An 18,820-nucleotide genomic window follows, 5' to 3' on the forward strand; every position below is an offset into this window, starting at 1 on the left:
TCAGGTTTCTGTTACAGACTTCTGATTCTCTGCTTCTTCTCTGATCCGGCTCCACTAAAGCCAGAATAAACTTCCTACAGTGTGACTCAGATCCTATTACTCTCTGCCAAAGATTTTTTTTCCTCCAAACTCAGGAGTTTTATTTTACTTTATTTTTTTTAATTTCCTTCATTTATTCATGACAGACAGAGAAATAGAGAGAAGGAGGCAGAGGCAGAAGCAGGCTCCCTACTGAGCAGAGAGCCCATTGTGGGACTCGATCCTACTGCCCTGGGATCATGACCTGAGCCAAAGGCAGACACTTAACCGACTGAGCCACCCAGGCGCCCTCTGCCAAAGATGTTTTAATAGCTTTCTGTTCCTGTTAGAATAATATCCAAATTTCTTACCTTGGTCTAAAATAATGGTTCTCAACTGGAGCTTTTTGGCTTCTCATTTATTACTTTGGTGCCCATTTGGTAATCTCCATTTGGTAATCACAGTTGCTTAGGTTCTTTGATTGTTACTAGGAAGAGCCTACTGGCACCTAGTGGGTAGAGGTCAGGAATGCTGCTAAACATCCCACACTGCACAGAACAGCCTCACATGGGAAAGAATTATCTGGCCCTAAATGTCAGTAGTGCTAAGGTTGAGAAATCCTAGCCTGTGGAGGCTGCAGGAACTGATTGATATCTGCCTTCTGTTGTCTCATTTCCTTCTACTCTTCCTCAAATATGCCGAGCTTGTCCACATTTCAGAGCTTTTGCATAGACTTTGGGTTGAAACATATTTTCCTAGCTCTTTGCAACTCTGTATCTTCATTATTTAGGTGTGAGCTCAAATATTACCTCCTCAGAGAGACATTTGCCATCTCTAGTGGCCTTCACCATCCTGCCCCAAGTTGCTCTATCACATTAGTCTCTTTTTACTTTCTGTAATATTGATCTTATTAGTACTTTATTATTTTTTTTATTTTCAGCATAACAGTATTCATTATTTTTGCACCACAGCCAGTGCTCCATGCAATCTGTGCCCTCTCTAATACCAACCACTTGGTTCCCCCAACCTCCCACCCCCCGCTGTTTCAAACCCCTCAGATTGTTTTTCAGAGTCCATGTCTCTCATGGTTCACCTCCCCTTCCAATTTCCCCCAACTCTTAGTACTTTAACTCAATTATATTGGTGTTTGTTTACTGTTGGCTTCTTTGCTCAAAGATTTAAGGTCCCCTAAGGTCTTCCAAGCTCTTTGCCATCTGCACCTGCAGCCATACTTGGCACAGAGTAAGTGCTCAGTGAATATTTGTCAAATCACTGGGTACAAATGTAAAGCAATAGAGGATGATTAAATAACTCATCAAATGTTTGGTGCTAAAAGTGATGCGGTGAATCACCAGGAAGGCAGGTTTATTTCTAGCTCTTGTTAATTTCTAGTGAATGGCTCTGGGTATTACCTCCATTAAGGACTTAACTCCACTGACCAAAGGAGTGGTTGGGATGTTAAGCCTACCTTGTTTGTAGAAAAGATGTAATTTTGCCTGTGACTCTGTTGTTCTGAAGATAATGTAGGTTTTCAGGTAGTAGACAGCTGGTAACCAGTTGATAATATGGTTGTGGAGTTTGAAGCATGCACACAGAAGTAACAGATGAGTCCCTGAGAGCAGACAGGTCCACTGAGGGATTGCTTTTGGAGAGAAAAACCAAGAATTTTCTCTGAAAGAACTTACCATTTGGAACAGAGAAAAAGAAGAGTCAAAGGAAATAGAGAAAACTGGTTAGAAAAGTAATAGGAAAACAAAACAAAGCAAAGTCTCTGAAGCCCTGAGTCATGGAGTGATAGAAGACAGTTCATTTATAAAAGAAGCATTGTTAGCCCTCCTAGAAGCTGATTCTCACCTCCCTCTTGATCCTCTGTTAGCTTCAGCCTATTGGCTTCCTTTCCAGCCTCCACCATCAGGGTGGCCGAGAAATCCTACAAGTTGTCCACCTCTGGCCCCCAGGGCCTTCAGCAGCCACTCTGACACAAGCATTCCTGGCACCCACATCAGTTTCTTTACTTTATGTGGGCAGCAGAAGGAGCTACTGGGGTGGCCTTGGCACCAGCACGAGTGTGATTGGGGGTTATGGCAGGGTGGGGGTATGGGGTATAGCTGTCTCTGAATCTGAGACTGCTGAGACCCCTTAAGCTGGGGGTATACCCCAACGTTCAAGCTGTGCACACCCCGGAGATGGAGGAGATAAAGACCCCCAACAAGTTTGCTTCCTTCATCGACAAGATGCAGCACCTGGAGCAGCAGAACAAAATTCTGGAGACCAAGTGAAGCCTCCTACAGCAGCAGAAGACAGCTCAGAGCAACATGGGCAGAGCGTTCGAGAGCTCCATCAACCACCTTCCAGGGCAACCGGACACACAGGGCCAGGAGAAGCTTCATCTGGAGGTGGAGCTTGGCAACATTCATGGGCTGGTGGAGGACTTCAGGAATGAGTACAAGGAGGAGATCAAAGAGCACGCAGACATGGAGAATGAATTTGTCCTCATCAAGAAGGATGTGGATAAAGCTTTCATGAATGAAGTAGAGCTGGAGTCCCTCCTGGAAAGCCTGACCGACAAGATCAGCTTCTTAAGGCAGCTATAGCAGGGGAAATTTGTGAGATGCAATCTCAGATCTCTGACACGTTTGTGGTATTGTCCATGGACAACAGTTGCTCCCTGAACCTTGATAACATCATTGCCAAGGTCAAAGCCCTGTACAAGGGCATTGCCAACTACAGCCAAGCTGAGGTCAGATCATGTACCAGATCAAGTATGAGGAGCTGTAGACATTGGCTGGAATGACCTCTATCACATGAAGACAGATTTCAGAGATGAAACAAGTATCAGCCAACCCCAGGCTGAGATCAGGGACTGTAAAGGCTAGAGGGCTTCCCTGGAGGCTGTAAACAACTCTGGGAGCTGGCTGTTAAGGATGCCAAAGCCAAGCTGGCCGAGCTGGAGGCTGCCCTATAGAGAGTCAAGCAGGACATGGCGCCACAACTGTGTGAGTACTGGGAGCTCCTCAGAGTCAAGCTGGCCCTGGACATTGAGATCGCCACTGAACATGAGTATCCATCCATACCAAGACCACCAGTGGCTACTCTGGTGGACTGAGCTGGGCCTACGAAAGCCTCACCAGTCCTGGCCTCAACTATGGCCTCAGTTCCTTCCAACCTAGTTTCAGCTCGGCAGGGGTTCCAGCTCCTTTAGCCATGTGAACCCCAATGAGTGTGTGGTTGTGAAGAAGATTGAGACCATGATGGGAAGCTGGTGTCCGAGCGGTCTCATGTCCTGACCAAGTGAACAAGCACTGTAGTCCCCCCCACCAACCCCAGCCTCCCAACTCCTGTAGCTGCCATACAGCCTTGGGGAAAGAGCTGTGCTGAGGAGCATCGGGAACAGGGAGACACCTAAGGCTCAGCCCCCATCCTCAGCCTGCTCTTGAGGGGAGTCTACCGCCCTGGGTAAAACCTCTCGCCCATGACCCCACCTAAAAACCAATTCAAGTGTCTTTTCCCAAATAAAGCCTCAAATGTCTCTGCCAGTGTCCCCCTCCCCCATAAAAAATAAATAAAAGAAGCATTGCTGATGCATTTTTGGAATTTTGTGCTTTTGTGTTGGGGATACATGTTCCTTCCATTAATCAGTGAATAGCTGAAAAGTTTTTGGCAAAGCAAAAATAAATTTAGCTATAAAGAAGTACCTAGAAACAGAGAAGATAATGAAAATATTCATTTCTTACTTTCTAAAAATGTTAACCCTGCTATGAAATTCCTGTAATCCTAAAGGGTCCTCAGACCGCCAATTTTTCTAGTATCTATTTTACTTACTAGGAAAAAGTCTGATAATTTCTAATAGCTTCAAAGTGTTGGAAATAGAAGTTACTCTGTTCCCTTTCACCCTGTGTTGAGTGGTTGAGAAATCACCGAGGGAGATTGGCAAAATTAAGAACTGGCAAAAGCTTCCATCTGCCCCAAACTGATCCAGTCCCATTTCCATGTTTGGAAATGGTTTCTTGAGCTTATCCACACTTTGTTGGCAGGTCATATCTTTGCAGGATGACAGGCACTTTTCTTTCTGCCACCCACTAGCCATGATCCTGGCCTTGGGGAATGCAAACCGTCTGTCATGTCCAGAATCTGTGGGCAAATAAACCAAGGACCAAGTGAAAATGTGGGTGCGGCCATTGTGTAAGGACTAACCGCATGGCCACCAAGCATTGCTGCGCTTGCCTGTAGAGGTGGATTTTGTCCCATCGTAGAAAGAGAGTAGGGAAGGAGAGGATGTTTTTGAAACGTGGGTTGATACGGAGAGTTAAACTTACCTGGTAACGAACTCAATTACTACATTTTATTCTAAGAAGGAATCACTTCTGCAACACTTTTAGGGAGAGAATACATTGTTGAATTCAATGTATACAAAGTCAGATACTTTGAAGGGGGCGTCCTGGCCAGACATCTATTCCTTTAGATGATCCCAGGGAGGATGCAAACAGTTCCTTCTGTCCTGTTTCAGCATGTTTTCATCCAGGAGAAACTAAACTTCAATCCTATCCACAATCTCAGAGGTGAGTTAGTTCGGGTTAAGGGTGTACAGGCCCCCAGACTCAGAAATCATTTTGCCTGCCTTAATGATCCATATTACCAGTAACTGCTGTTTCAATGTTTAATATCTCTTCAACAATAAGAGAAACTTAAGACACTGGAATCTTCATATATTTAGACCCAGTCCCAACAATTATTTTTAAGGTTTGTTATCTTTAACTTTTTAAAAAACGTTAGATTTTACTTATTCTTTCTGTCAATTGATCAGAAACACAGGGAAATGAGGATCCATTGGCTTTTTAAAATACGTGTTCTGAAATGTTGTTAGGATTCATTCTGTAAAACCTTCCTTATCTTCTGACCCAAGAACTTGCATTAAGTTATTTGCATTAAGTTCTGGGAAACCTCTATTCCCCAGTTAAGTACTGGCTCTAGGCAATCTTAGAAGCTTAGAGGCCAGAGCTGTCCTGGGTACATCCTGTCCTTGAAATGTGACTACTTCTAATCAAGGGCTGGCCAGGCCATGCATGCTTTTCACCAAGACAGGGTGCAGCCTAGCAGGGTGTGCTTGGTTTTGGCATAAGAGGAAGATCACCTTATAATGACCATCCACCAGGCTTTGGGCACCATTGAACCTAATTCTAGAATATGGAGCAGATGCCCAGGGAGGTTTTAGAGGCTAAGAGGTAAACCAGAGATAAAGGAAAAAACAAAACAAAAGCCAAAAAACATCGCCTGAGGAAACATTTGGGGTTTTATATTAGGATTGTGTTCTCATTCTCTCCCTCCCTCCCTCTGTCTCTGTCTCTCTCTGCCTCTATTTCTATTTCTCTCTTCCTGACTCCTTCTCTCTCATTGGATTCTTTCATTAATTGTAGGTGGTTCTTGATGAAGAACTCTGTGATAAAGCCATTCATCTCTTCATTCAACAGATAGTAACTACTCTGTGTTAGACAGTGTGCTAGAGATACTGATGCTTTTGCAAATAAGAAAACTCCTGTCTTCAAGGAACTCGTGATCCAAAAGCCATCACAGACAAGAAAAATGACCTTTCTGGCAGGATGTGTAATGTGTCCCAGGTATTAGCTGGGACCTCCTGGCCCTCTGGGACCTGGCAAAGATGAGCAGCACAAAACTCCCATTTTGTGTCTCTTTGAAGGCCAAACCATGTCCCCAATATCCCTGTTAAATTCACAGTCAGCTTTGCTCTGATTTCCTGCTTTCTGATGCTCTCTGCATCTTGGAGCCGTTCTTTTATTTCTGTTCTGACATAAACCCAGGGTGGGGACAACTCCTTCTCTTCTGTTCCCTCCCACACCCGGGTGGGCCTCTTCTCCTCCCACACAAAGCAATCACCAAAACAAAGTTATGATACTGATTCTATGTTTCAGAACTTGAACTGAGAGTTTGGGGGTCATGAGAGAGCACAGCGGTAAACTTCAAATGACGTAGGGCACATTCTTGTTGTGGGGTCTGTCTGGTACCCGTCACCAGGGCCTTCTCAGTGTCTGCTTCACCTCACAGAGCACTCAGATGTCCTCCTGTCTTCTCTTCTGCCTCCTGATTCTCTTCCACATGCCATCCCTCCTGCACTGTATTCTGCCTCTTCCCCCACACTCCAGTTCTGGAATATTCTTGCACTCTACTGTCCAGAGTAAGCCTCTCCTTTTCATGTACTCCAAAATTAAAGTGCAGGCTCATCTTGTTCATACCCAAATCCTTCCTGGTGCTCAGGCAATGGGGCTTTCATGTTCTAGAATCCTCTTTCTATTCTTTGCATAGAAGGCAGTGCGGCTGCATACTGTTTTCTCCTCTCCTTTATCTGTAGTAACTCACTTATACACACATTCAACGATATTTTTTGGATGTCCATTATGGATCAGGTACCACTCCACGTGCTAAGGTTAAAACTGTGTATGAGATGGACACAGGTCCTGTCCTTGTGGATTTACATTCCAGGAAGAATGTACAAGATGCTAAGAAGAAGTAGAAAGGCCCCACCTCATTCTGGGATAGGACTGCACATCATGGAGAGCTAAGTCTGACAGGTCAAGCAGGATTAATGTAGGTCACTCAGAGGATATTTTAGACACAGAGTCTCAATGACAAAAGTTGGCACTGAAGTTCTCCACCATTCATTCGAGCTGCTGGAATGAAGAGGGAAACAAATTGTGGGTTATTTCCATTATTTCTCCCTCTAGCTCCCAAACCTCAATCCTCAAGCGATAGCTTTTGGGCAGAGTTGAGGTATGAGCTCTCTAGTGAGGAAGGGAGGGCACAACCTCCCACCCTTTTCAGTTTCAGGGTGACGTCAAGGGTCTGAGAGTCTTACTGGAATTGGTTTCTCTTTCCCAGAGACTGGGCCCTGGAGCACAGCTCTCTCCACACCCAGGTAGATCTTAGGGAAGGAGCTTCTCTGCAATCTTGTCTTGGAGAATGGAAGTCAGGGTATGATTGGAGGTTTGGTCATCTCCTAAGAGCTGTGGAGTTTGGAATTGGGTCCTAGGGCTGTTAATTCATATGAACACTTATGCAAAACTGAAAGATAAAACAAGACGAAACAAAACAACTCTGCCACTTCTTCTGGGATGATGCAACCCGTGGCCAGGGTACACCCTCTGCCGGCGTGCAGCCTGAAAGAATGGGGATCCACTTTGTCCCCGGTTGACCAGATTCTAGAAAATGTAGTCTGAAGAGATCGATGAAGTTCTTATAGTACCCGAATCCATGGGTATTCTCAAACTGTAGGTCTTTCCTCACAAGGCTCTGAATGATTAGCTAATAAAATGGCAGCGTTTAAGGAACCCCACATCACAATCAGGATATCTTTTCCCTTCTTCTTACCCAATTACTTTAAAGTAATTGGCTAACCTTTATTGGGCATACTTGACATGCTCCAGGCACTGCACTAAGTAGTTTACAGAGATTACCTCCACGAATTCTTATAATAATCCCATGACTTACATATCATCAGTTCCATTTAATGTTTGAGGAAACTGAGGCTTAGGGGGTTGAGCTCAGCTAGTGAGTGTGTTTGAACTTAGAGCCCGTTTTAACTCCCACTCTAAACTGCCAATTTTCTTTTTTCCCCTGTGTTCCTCCTTTATCTCTCCTCCCTCTCTCCTTGCCCCATGGAAACAAATCCTTGCAGAGGACCCAGGTAAAAAAGGTATGCATTAGGCTCCCTGGTAACTCTTCAGGTGACCTCTGAGTTCCAACTGGCCCTGAGACTGGGCTTTCCCAACAAAGAGCTTCCCTTTGTTGTTTGGGGTATGCTGAAGAGCCCGGGATGCTGAAAATCCTGGCTTCAGGTTTCCAGACCAGCAGTCATGCCCAGAGCCTAATCCTCGCTGGGTGGTGACCTGTCAGCACACAAGAAACACAGGTCCACTTAGCTCTTGGCAGGAGGTTCTGTGGCTTTTCTGGCCAGACCAGCCGAAGGCACAATGGAGAAACCCCATCCATGGTTGTTTCTCTTTGCCATGCAGAGAAAAGTGATATAGAATACTACCTGATAATTTCTCTACAAAGAGTCTCCATGTTTCCTTTATGTTTTTGGCACACCTCAGGATAATTCCCTTAAGTATTAGCTATCTCCTCAAAAAGTCATAAGATACACAACATTTTAATCAAAATTTGTAGTTAAAATCTGGGGCCACAATAGTAGTACTCCCCTTGACCTGGCTTTGAAAAACCTTTATACTCTAAAAACACGTAGAGTCTTACTTGAAACATGGATCTATTCATGCACCTTTAATCTTGGTTAGAGACCATGGTATAGTGAAGCTGCATAGTAATCCAGAAAATGTCTAATTTTGGTGAAAAATGTACAGCAGCCAATATAGTAACTTCCAAATAAGATAACCTGGTGCTCTCAGTATTGGTTTCCAAAGACTCGTTGAACATTTCCTTGTTTGGTTTTGGAGGAATTTGCTGTGGGATTTCAGCCTGGCCCTCAACTCGCTGGAAGACTGCAGACTGAGAGTAAGCAGGCGGAGAAGCCAACGAGCGAAAATGAAAGTAAGAGGTCCTGGGCTCGAGGCTTAGTGTGTGTTCTTTGAGGAAGGAAGAACTCCTTCAGGGTCAGGGGAATGTCACTGGCAGCCCTAGAACTTGTGAATGCCAGTCAGACATCCTGTGCTCCAGGCAGATCAACAAAGTCCAGAGGCAAAAATGTTTCATTGTAACTGTTACAGCAGTGTCCTGGCTTCCTTGAGATGTCCTCTCTCCAAGAGGCTGTTATTTTACCTTTAGTCATTTAACCCTTTCCCCTGATGTTGACATACCTAACTCAGTAGGGAAAGCTAGTGGTAGGTCTTCCAGAATGAAGCACAGGCTTTGGAAGTTTACAGCTAAGAAAGTATCCATAGCCAGGTCCAGTCCCGTTTAGTAAAATTTCTAATTATGATACAGTGCTGGGGCACGTCGCAAAGGGGAGTAGATAGTGCATGTGTTGGCCGAGGTGAAAAGAACAACGTCTTCTTCTTAGTTGGGGTTGGAGTTGGGGTCAGGGAGTGACAAGGTCTTATTTTTGAAAATTGTGAAATACATATTGATTAAAATGTATAACATTACTGGGTATATTTTCTCCTTACCTCTTGAGAACTTTTGTAGAAATAGAATGTGAACACTACTGCATTTTTCTTTTCTTATTTTTTTTTAAAGATTTTATTTATTTATTTGACAGACAGAGACCACAAGCAGGCAGAGAGGCAGGCAGAGAGAGAGGAAGGGAAGCAAGCTTCCTTCTGAGCAGAGAGCCCGATGCGGGGCTTGATCCCAGGACCCTGGGATCATTACCTGAGCCGAAGACAGAGGCTTTAACCCACTGAGCCACCCAGGCGCCCCTCTTATTTTTTTTTTTTAAGATTTTATTTCTTTGACAGAGAGAGCGCGCACACGTGGTCAAGTAGGCAGAGCGGTAGACAGAGGGAGAGGGAGAAGCAGGCTCCCCACAGAGCAAGGAGCCCGATGCCGGGCTTGATCCCAGGACACTGGGATCATGACCTGAGCCAAAGGCAGACACTTAACAGACTGAGCCGCCCAGGTGCCCCCTACAACTGCATTTTTCAAGTGAGGTTTCCTAAGATGTTTGAACCCTGAGAAGCACATCAGAAGTCCCAAGTCTTACTGTTAAATATTATGAAATATGATGTGGCAAAATAAGGCTTTAAAGTGAAAGGAGCAAGAAGACCTCTGTTCTGATTATACACTCAGCCTCGTCCAGTGGAGAGAATCTAGTAACCTTTCCATGATTGTCAGTTGACTGTAAGGGCTCCTGGAAACTCTTAAATTCTCTGCTAATATAAGCACAACACTCTGATAGGTTTCCACAGTTCTAGTGTCTCTTACATCATGTAGGTAAATTTTAGACCAAGGTCACAAAGTAGTATTATCCTCTAAGACATTCTTCTGTTAATACTCAAGTGAACTCTAAATCCCCAAAATGCTAGATAGGTATTTCATTGCACTTTGTAAATGTTCTTTTTGGTTTCAAAAATGCATCTGAGACTAAAAATGTATTGTCTTTCAAACCACTTACATATATGATGTTTAAAATGGAAAATGCAGTCATAAGGAAATACAATATTTCTCTCCAGATTGTAATAAAAGGTTTACACGATCAATTAACAGTGCTTTCACTGCCCTCTGCTGCCTTAATGAGAACATTGGATTTGGAAAGCTGAGTCTTACATCTGATTGGGGACAGCCAACTTTTCATTTATGGTCAGTTATTGATGCCCGCTGGCATATTCCAAGGGTAACACTATCTGACTTGGAAAATCTCAACAATGAAGCAGCCAATGACCCAAAACCAAATAAACACTATGTTCTTGTGAGTCAGGATTTTCTGGGGTTTTATTAAATTCCAGGTGTTCTGTCTATAAGATCACTAATATACATGGAAATAGCTGTTTATTTAGAAGTTGATTACAAAGGTTTTTAATACCTTATTATTATTTTTAAAGATTTAAATTTTTGAGTAATCTCTAGGCCCAACAAAGGGCTCGAACCCACAACCCTGAAAACAAGCATCACATGCTTCACTGACTGAGCCAGCCAGACCTTCCAATACCTGTTATTTTTTTAAAACATGAAAAATTAATAGAAATGGCAATAAAACTGATTAGATGAGAACCTTTGCTCTTTAAAAAGTGGAATGAAGCTTAATAGAATTGCTTTGTGGGACTGTTCTGTTATTTGCATTTAAATATTGGGTGCTTAACATAAGAAAAAGATTGAGTATTTTCATAATTTCATTATACTTCATCTACTTTTAATCAACATTAAGTGCCATGTCAGTCTAGTCCCTAGGGCTTCTGTTTAATAATAATAGTGAAAATTACTAACTTACTCATGAAATTCTTGGAGATATGCTTGTTATAAATATTCATTATTGACCTAGCAAAAGTTTTACCTGAAATCTGTTTTACTCCTGAATTATAAATTATCAACAGATTTTATTCACTTAACAACAATGTGTCAAATGCCTATTAAGTATCAGGCACAAATTTATAGATGAATATAAACTGCCTTTCTGACCTAAGATGCTCACAATTTAATGGGTGCAAAATATAAATAAACATGTGTTATAGAGAAATTTCCAGGGGCAGGAGGGAGGAAAAAAAGAGATCTCCAAAGGTCATGCTCCCATTTGTGCCAGTCATGAGCCCCAGGAGTCTGATTGTTTTGATCAGGACCTATGACACAGTTACTAGTGACTAATTTTGCTTGTAGTACTCCTCAGTGCTCACTAAGAAAAACAGGAATGGGTTTTGCAAATCTCTCTCTCTTTCTTTTTTTTTTTTTTACTATATACCTTTTAATAACCTGATACCTTCCTTGGACAAAACGGCTGTATCTACCCTAACCACCCCACTTCCTCTCCAATCACAAATGTGATTGTAAACAATAGAAAGATAAATATACTTTCAAGTGCAGATAACCTTATTTTATTTTTATGACTCTGAAGGGACTGTAATAGAAAATGGTTCTGTTATATCCAATTACTGCCAAAACAGAAAGCTATTGATCCAACACTCCAGAACCAAAGTGGTATTTTTTGGTGGATGATTCTGACATTTAACTGGCTCGGAATCACTAATCCTCTTTAGCAAGTTTATTTGGTTACCAAGAGTATGTTTTGAAAACACAAGGAATACACAAAGGGCTTTGTTTCAAGTCCTCAAATACCATATAAGGAATGCATGGTGAGGGACTGCTCAAAGTTAAAAGCTTTGATAAAGCTTCGCATTTTGTTATGGTGAAGGAAATCATTCAGTTATACTTGCCTCAGAAGTTTTCTAGGGTTAAGGCATTAAAATCATACTGTATGGTGTGCATTTGGGACCTTTGACCATCTTTCCACATATATGAGCCCTGAATGGAAACCTTGAACTTCTTCTTGAGCACCTTAACCAAGCCCAGCCTGCCTCTAGTGGTCCCCTCCGTGAGAATGCAGAGTGGCCTTCTGTTTGGACAGCTTTAGTCTCCCCCATCCTGTGGTCATTGTGGTTCTTCAGCTGACTAGCACCCCAGGAACGCACTACTACCCATCAGTAGTTACCGAAAAAATGTGGTTGATGGAAACCTGTCCACATTAAGAAATATTTTAAGAAAAAGTTCCATAAATTGTTTTTATCCAATAAACATGTTGTAACATTTTAGAATTTTAGAACCAATTAAGAAATAAACCAGAGTTAGAGAGATGGAGCTAAAAAAAAAAACTGCCTTATTATTGGTAAACTTGACTTGGAGAGTATGGTTTGACCTGTGACCACATCAGTCTTCCCACAAAACAAAAACAAAAACAAAAACAAAAACAAAAAAACACCTTTTTTTCCCCCTGGAAGCATTTGCATGTGTAGAGAAAACTTCTACCTATAATTGTAGGTGCTTTATAACTCCTAGTCAATGCATGGATGAATGAACCAATCAATCACAAAGGTTGCTTCTGCTTTTTTTCCTCAGGGGAATGTCAATATCAATTCCAGAGTACAGGAAATCTTTTCATTTGTTTTGACTCCATGACCAGTTGCCTCTTTGGACCTACCCAGCTGCTCTCAGGTGGCAGAAAGCTGGAGTGGCTTTCGGACTGAGCGCTTTCTGGTGCCAGTGAGAGGTCCCATCAGCACCTTTTCCTCTTTCTCTTTCCCCTTCATCTGAAGATACAACATGTTCTCTGATGTGAAGATGAGTGTGTTTGATTTCAGAGATTTGCTCAGTGCTTTAGGCCAGCTGTTTTGGCTCAAGTGGGATTAATTTAAACACCAGTTGTTGTTTAGCAACTTTAGTCAATCAACAGATATTTATTATGATCTTTTATGTAGAAAGCAAAGAGAACAGAACAACTCTTAAGAATGGGAAGCCAGGGGCGCCAGGGTGGCTCAGTTGGTTAAGTGTCTGCCTTGGACTCGGGGCATGATCTCAGGGTCCTGGGATTGAGCGCGGCATCAGGCTCCCTGCCCAGTGGGGAGCCTGCTTCTCCCTTTACCCCTTCCCCCCGGCTCATGCTTTCTTTCTCTCTCCCTCTTCCTCAAATAAATAAATAAAATCTTTAAAAAAAAATTAAAAAAAGGACAGCCAGGGATCCTGCTGATGATTATGCTATGCCAATGTTTTTATGACAGCAGAGGAGTGAATGCCTGCCTCAAAGGTCCCGAGTGTTCTAGGCTTAGAGTAACATTCACATACCCCACCTTCCTTTCAGGTCTTAACTTCAAATTATCAATTTTACTCACAGTGAAGGTGGACTGGGCCATGGGACTTGGACTTGAGGCTAAACGAGCACTTCCTTTCAGGGAATTAACATTTATTAAGGTTATTTGGCCTCTGGTGACGGGCCTGCCTGCCTCACGCATTCACAGACAAGACGGGAAAGCTGACAGGGAGAACAGAAGCGTAGCTGGGCCTTCCTGGGGAACGTGGATTCTAAAGGACAAGTGAGTCCACTGCCCACTCCCTCAGCCGGTATAAGAGAGTGAGAGAAAGGACTGGCCATCACAAACTTTTCCATTCAATAACTATAGTATTTGGAAAAATCCTGGTTCAATGGTGTTCACACTCTCCACTCATCAAATTAGCTACTCCTCCCACGGGAGAAGGGACAGGAGACATCTAGAAGTATATGGTCCCATCTGTGGGAAGAATGGAATTTCCCCTTTGTGGAGAAAGTATGAAGAGGGAAATAATGATCTCCCCAACACCGATTTATTCCACAGGGTAGACCACCCTGGGTAGTCCTGGTGACCCTCACTGTCCTGAACTCCACTGCAGATTGACATGTAGAACTCTATTTCATCTCTGTAGACACTCAAGGAGTTAACCTAACTTCTTCTCATGGACACCCTTGTCAGAACATAATAGAAAGAAGACAGAATAATATTTACCATACATACAAAAAGAAATCTGAGCCTGCAAGCAAAATCTGTACCCTCATGTTTCCCATTTGGGAAAATAAAATGTTTTATATATATTTTCCTTTCCACCTCCCCCTCCTTCCAAAATGCAGGGGCTTATTTGTCTGAAGTAACCCACAAGGAAGTCTAGCAAATCTGCCTCTTACATGCTGACTCCAATTTCTTTGTGTCATTTCCAACACGTTTCTCCTAGGATTGTTGTTGGCTTTAAAGTGGTGTCATAGGTGAAAACGTTTTGCCATTACCTAACAGTTAAAGTTATGGGTCTCTGGGTTGGAATCCTGGTTCCCTCCTGTACTAGCTCTGTGACCTTGGGCAAGCCACTACAATCTGTCATCGCAGGGTGAGGGCTTACTAATTTTCGTGCCTTTCCTCTGAATCTTAGAAATGAATTAGATGCAGAATCAGCAGTATATATTTTATAAGCTGGGTGTACCCACCAGCCTCCTGCTTTGTCTCCCCACTCACACCATTTTTAAAAAATTTTTATTATTTGCAGGCAGTAAATGCAGTGGGAAAATGTGAACTTGGAATGAAACAGCCATGGGTTTGAATTTCTGTTGTATCATTTATTAGCTGTGTGACTTTGGATAAATCAGCTAAAGGGTCTCATTCTCTTACTGGGCTAAAAATGTTAATGAGAAAAGAGACCCGTATTCAGACTTCTATCGTAAAGTGGAGACTCGTAGTACACACAGCAAATATCAGATTTTGTCCTGCATTTTAGAAAGTGGTTTATTTAGTATATGAAGTCTTCATTTCTTCAGTGGCTGATTCACTTGTAAGGTATACCTGTGCACTATATTTGTACACAAACACACACACACACAGCTTCCATGGAAGCCAGCTTCCTTTTGTGGGGAGGGGAGTGCGATTTCTTTGAGAAAGTCTATGGATGGCCCAGGGCCAGTGATAACTGGCAATTTCTGTTACGGTGATGAGTGAGGATGGGTTAATCCCTCTGTGCCTGTCAGTTTGGCCAACAACCCCCCCCACCCCCACCCCCGCCTAGATTTCCCTTCATCAAATGTAAATATGCGTCTTGCCAAGTATTTTCCATTTACTTTGTAAGCTTCATGTTTTTCATTGGAAATTCAGTCCATGTGTGTTGAGTTATTTACTGAACTCAGAATACTGTTGGGCAAATGCCAGTTTATATCCAGAGTTCCCTCCCCACAAAAGAACCCACCATAAAGTTCCACTTTTTCCCTCTCTCTTCCTTTCATTTTTTGTATTAATCAGGACCAGAACTAAAAGAAGCCTAGTTTGGTTCTGAAGTTACATAAAAGTTATATGGGCTACACAGGCCACTAGTCTTTAAACATACAAACTAAAAGAACCGTGCCAAAATGAGCTATCTGGGTCCCTCAGAACATCTTGTTAAAATTGTCCATTCTGTGTTGACTTGTTTTAAGATCCCTTTCTTCTTCAAAAAGGAAATTAGATCTTAATGTTTCCATTTTACAGATGAGGACACTAACAGTCAATGACTTGCTTATCATGGTCAGATGATAGGAATTTGGAAAGGAGAATGAAGAATAAGAAAGAAACAGCTGAGGGTTAAACTCGGGCAATTATTGCATTTGAGCTAAGAAAAGAGGCATGTGGACCTTTCTGGTGGTAGAGTACATTTTAGCACCCGAAGGGAATCAAGGCTTGAGTGGCAGGTGCAGCTTTTCTCAGTGGGATGAGATAAGAAATGTTCACATAGTCATGATATCATGAGTTCTCATGCTCTAGAAATATCATGTGTAGGTAGAGAGGTGGATTTTTTTTTTAAGAGCCACATTATACAACAGATTTTCTTATTTATGCATGTTCAGTCCATCTGTAACTCCTTTGCCTGTTCTTGGCCAGCAGCCTAGAAGAGGCCCAGGCCCAGAATATTGTGTCAAACTGTGGGATTTTTGACAAATTAGGTTTTAATTCCCTTCCCTTACAGTTCCCTCATCCACATTTATGACTTCCACTGCCAAATTGATGTGTTTAGCCCTGATCTCTCATTTGCCTTCTAGTCTCATTTCAGCAGTTCAACTGATTCTAACACATCCCTCTGCTTGAATACTTGCTAGCAAAGCTCTCATGTGTAATCAGTGTTATTAATGAAACCTCTTAGAGAGCTTGGGTTTTATTTTTATTTTCCAATATTAGAGCCCCTTCTGAGATTCCCTTGCTTTTACCAATAACACCTCCATAATTACAAATTTGCAGTCATTCTTGATTTCCACTCCCCTATAAATCTGTTCTCTTCCTGAGTCTGTAGTTTTGGCTTCAAAGTTTGTCTCTTATCTTTTTCCTGTGGGTTATAACAGAATAAACTCCAATCCAGGCTCTCATCACTTCCTGTTTGCACAACTTTAATGGTTTCCTCCTTTCTCTGTCTTCAGTCTTCTGCTCTCTAGTCTACCCTGCACACTGACTAATCTCTCTAGGGGGCTTAAGAGCCAAGAATAATTGCTCATCACTACTGGGTCATTTCGAATGTCTCATCCTGGCATCTAAAACTGTTTTTAATGTACTTCCACCTCACTAATCCATCTTTACTCTCAATGACCTGTCACACACACCCTCCCATCCTTCTTCGGTCAGCTCTCCACCTTTCCAGAACACACTCTGCTTTTCCCCATCCTTGTCCTGCCATGTTTACATTATGGGTCACACACAGCGTGGTTTCATGGTTAAAGGAGCTGGACAAGGACCTGCACATAGAATGATAAATAATTTGGGAGACAGGTTCCCAAATCTAGCTAGTACCAGTACTAGTGAGAAGACAAGTCTAACAAATAGAATAGGGCTTTGGACAAGTATGACAGCAGAAAATTTGGGGCAGTCCGGGCAAGCGGTTTCTCTGAGAAAAAGCCAAACTTCAAGAGTGAGAATGGACTAGTATATGGATGGCAGACAGAAATGAAGGATCCAGGACAGCCATTTCGGAGACATCTAGGCATACAGACAACAGCATCTGGAATATCTCCTTACAGGTGGTAATAGAGTCCAGTAATTCTTGGTGAAGTCCAGGAATAGGACTTTTTTTTTTAAAAGATTTTATTTATTTATTTGACAGATGGAGATCACAAGTAGGCAGACAGGCAGGCAGAGAGAGAGGAGGAAGCAGGCTCCCTGCTGAGCAGAGAGCCTGATGTGGGGCTCGATCTCAGAACCCTGAGATCATGACCTGAGCCGAAGGCAGAGGCTTAACCCACTGAGCCACCCAGGTGCCCCCCAGGAGTAGGGCTTTTATCCCTGGGAGGATGAGGAGATATGACAAGGCAAGAAAAGACTCCCATCCTAGAAGAGCTGGGATCATCAAAGCCAGGATTAAATCACAAAGAGTAAGACAAACAGAAAGATGGTTACAGGATTTGCTCCCTAGAACAATACAGAAGCTTGTGGAAACTAGATCACCTCAGCACCAACTGGCATCAAATGACTCAGTCCCGTGCCCCCAAAAACCATAGGGCTAAGAATTTGCATTCTAGAGGCTGGAAGGGAATCTACCACCGTAAATGCCTTTGGTCTTGAATTAAATCTTCCTGCCACTGAATGTATGATCATGCGCAAGGTTCTTAATTTTTGTGAGCCTTGATTTCTTTATATATAAAAATGAGGAAAACGCGTATTGTATAGATTTGGTATGATGATTAAATAAAGTGCCTGCTATGACACATGCCATTTAGTAATAGGCTTCTTGCTCTTTGCCAGACTTCTGAAATCTCTCCTACCCGAGAAAAGGATTGACCCTCGCGGCTGAGGTGGTGCTAAGCCTGTGGGTGGGAACCCGCCGTTCCACTTGTGTAATGAGGCAGAGAAGAGTCCAGAGGCAGGTGGTCAGGCCTGGCCTGAGTCCTCCCTCACGGGGACGCCTGCCTGCCTTCCTCTTCTTTCTCTCTCCTCATTGCTCCATCCTCTTACCTCTATCAGTCCTGAACACGACTCGTTGTCAGCACAACTGCCCCTCTTCTGGGAAACATCAACTCTGTTCTTGAGATTCCTCCATTCTTTTGGCCCCTTTTGAACTGGCATTTTGCTAATTACTTGACCATGTATAATATTAGCAATCCTAATTTCGGCTTCTTTCAAGTAATCCCTAGGGTTCAAGGCATGGCCATCTGTAATGTTGCAAAGATATGACTTCCGGAGAAGTTCTGCGGAACGAGCCGAGTGAGTGAACCCAGTAAGTTGGCCCCCGTCATAGTCCAGCACAATTTTGATGATACCAATTTGTTGATGCCTGAACATTTTGTGGGGAGAATTATATCCTATTTTGGAATGAGGATTGGGAATTTTTTAAGTTCTCTGGATGAAATCCTTGGTGATGTCAATGGTCTACAATAATATAATTTATTGATTTTTAGTTGCCTCTTGTACTCTAGCCAGTTTTGTTTAACCAAATTTCAAGCCTCTCTGTGATTGAGCCGAGTCTCTTTTTTCACATGATTTCCTCCAAATTTAGCCCAAAGTTCCCTTCATAGTGAGCAATCAACCTGCAATTGGTGATTGATTCAGTGACTATGTCTTGTTACCATTTTGTTTAGTTTGGGGAATTCTAGATGGTCATTTTCTTCAATTGCTTAGTTACATCTGAAGTAAAATACAACATTTTCACTAACATAATAGAAAGGGAATTAAAACACAAAGGAGGTGAGTCTAATACTCAATTTTTTTGGTAAGAAAAGCAGGACAAGCCATTTGCAGGGAAATTTTGGCTACACATAATTCTTGTCACCAGAAACCAGGGTGATTTATAGTATCTTGTTCTGTTTATGGACTGGAGATCTGTATTCCAGTGGATTTTCCACTTGTTCTTGTGATTTGCTAAAATGGAAAAGTACTCAACCTCATTTGCA

General features: G+C 42.6%; 1 protein-coding gene and 1 pseudogene across 3 annotated transcripts in view; both read left to right on the plus strand.

Moving 5' to 3' along the window:
* The window catches only part of SYNPO2 (synaptopodin 2), a 176,651-nt gene that overhangs the window by 75,409 nt on the left and 82,422 nt on the right, over nucleotides 1-18,820 (plus strand). The window lies entirely within an intron of this gene.
* On the plus strand, nucleotides 1,111-9,184 carry LOC123394056 (annotated as a pseudogene).

This window comes from Mustela putorius, unplaced genomic scaffold, assembly GCF_011764305.1.
Source record: "Mustela putorius furo isolate JIRA1106 unplaced genomic scaffold, ASM1176430v1.1 tig00001215_pilon_pilon_pilon, whole genome shotgun sequence".
Lineage (NCBI taxonomy): Eukaryota > Metazoa > Chordata > Mammalia > Carnivora > Mustelidae > Mustela > Mustela putorius.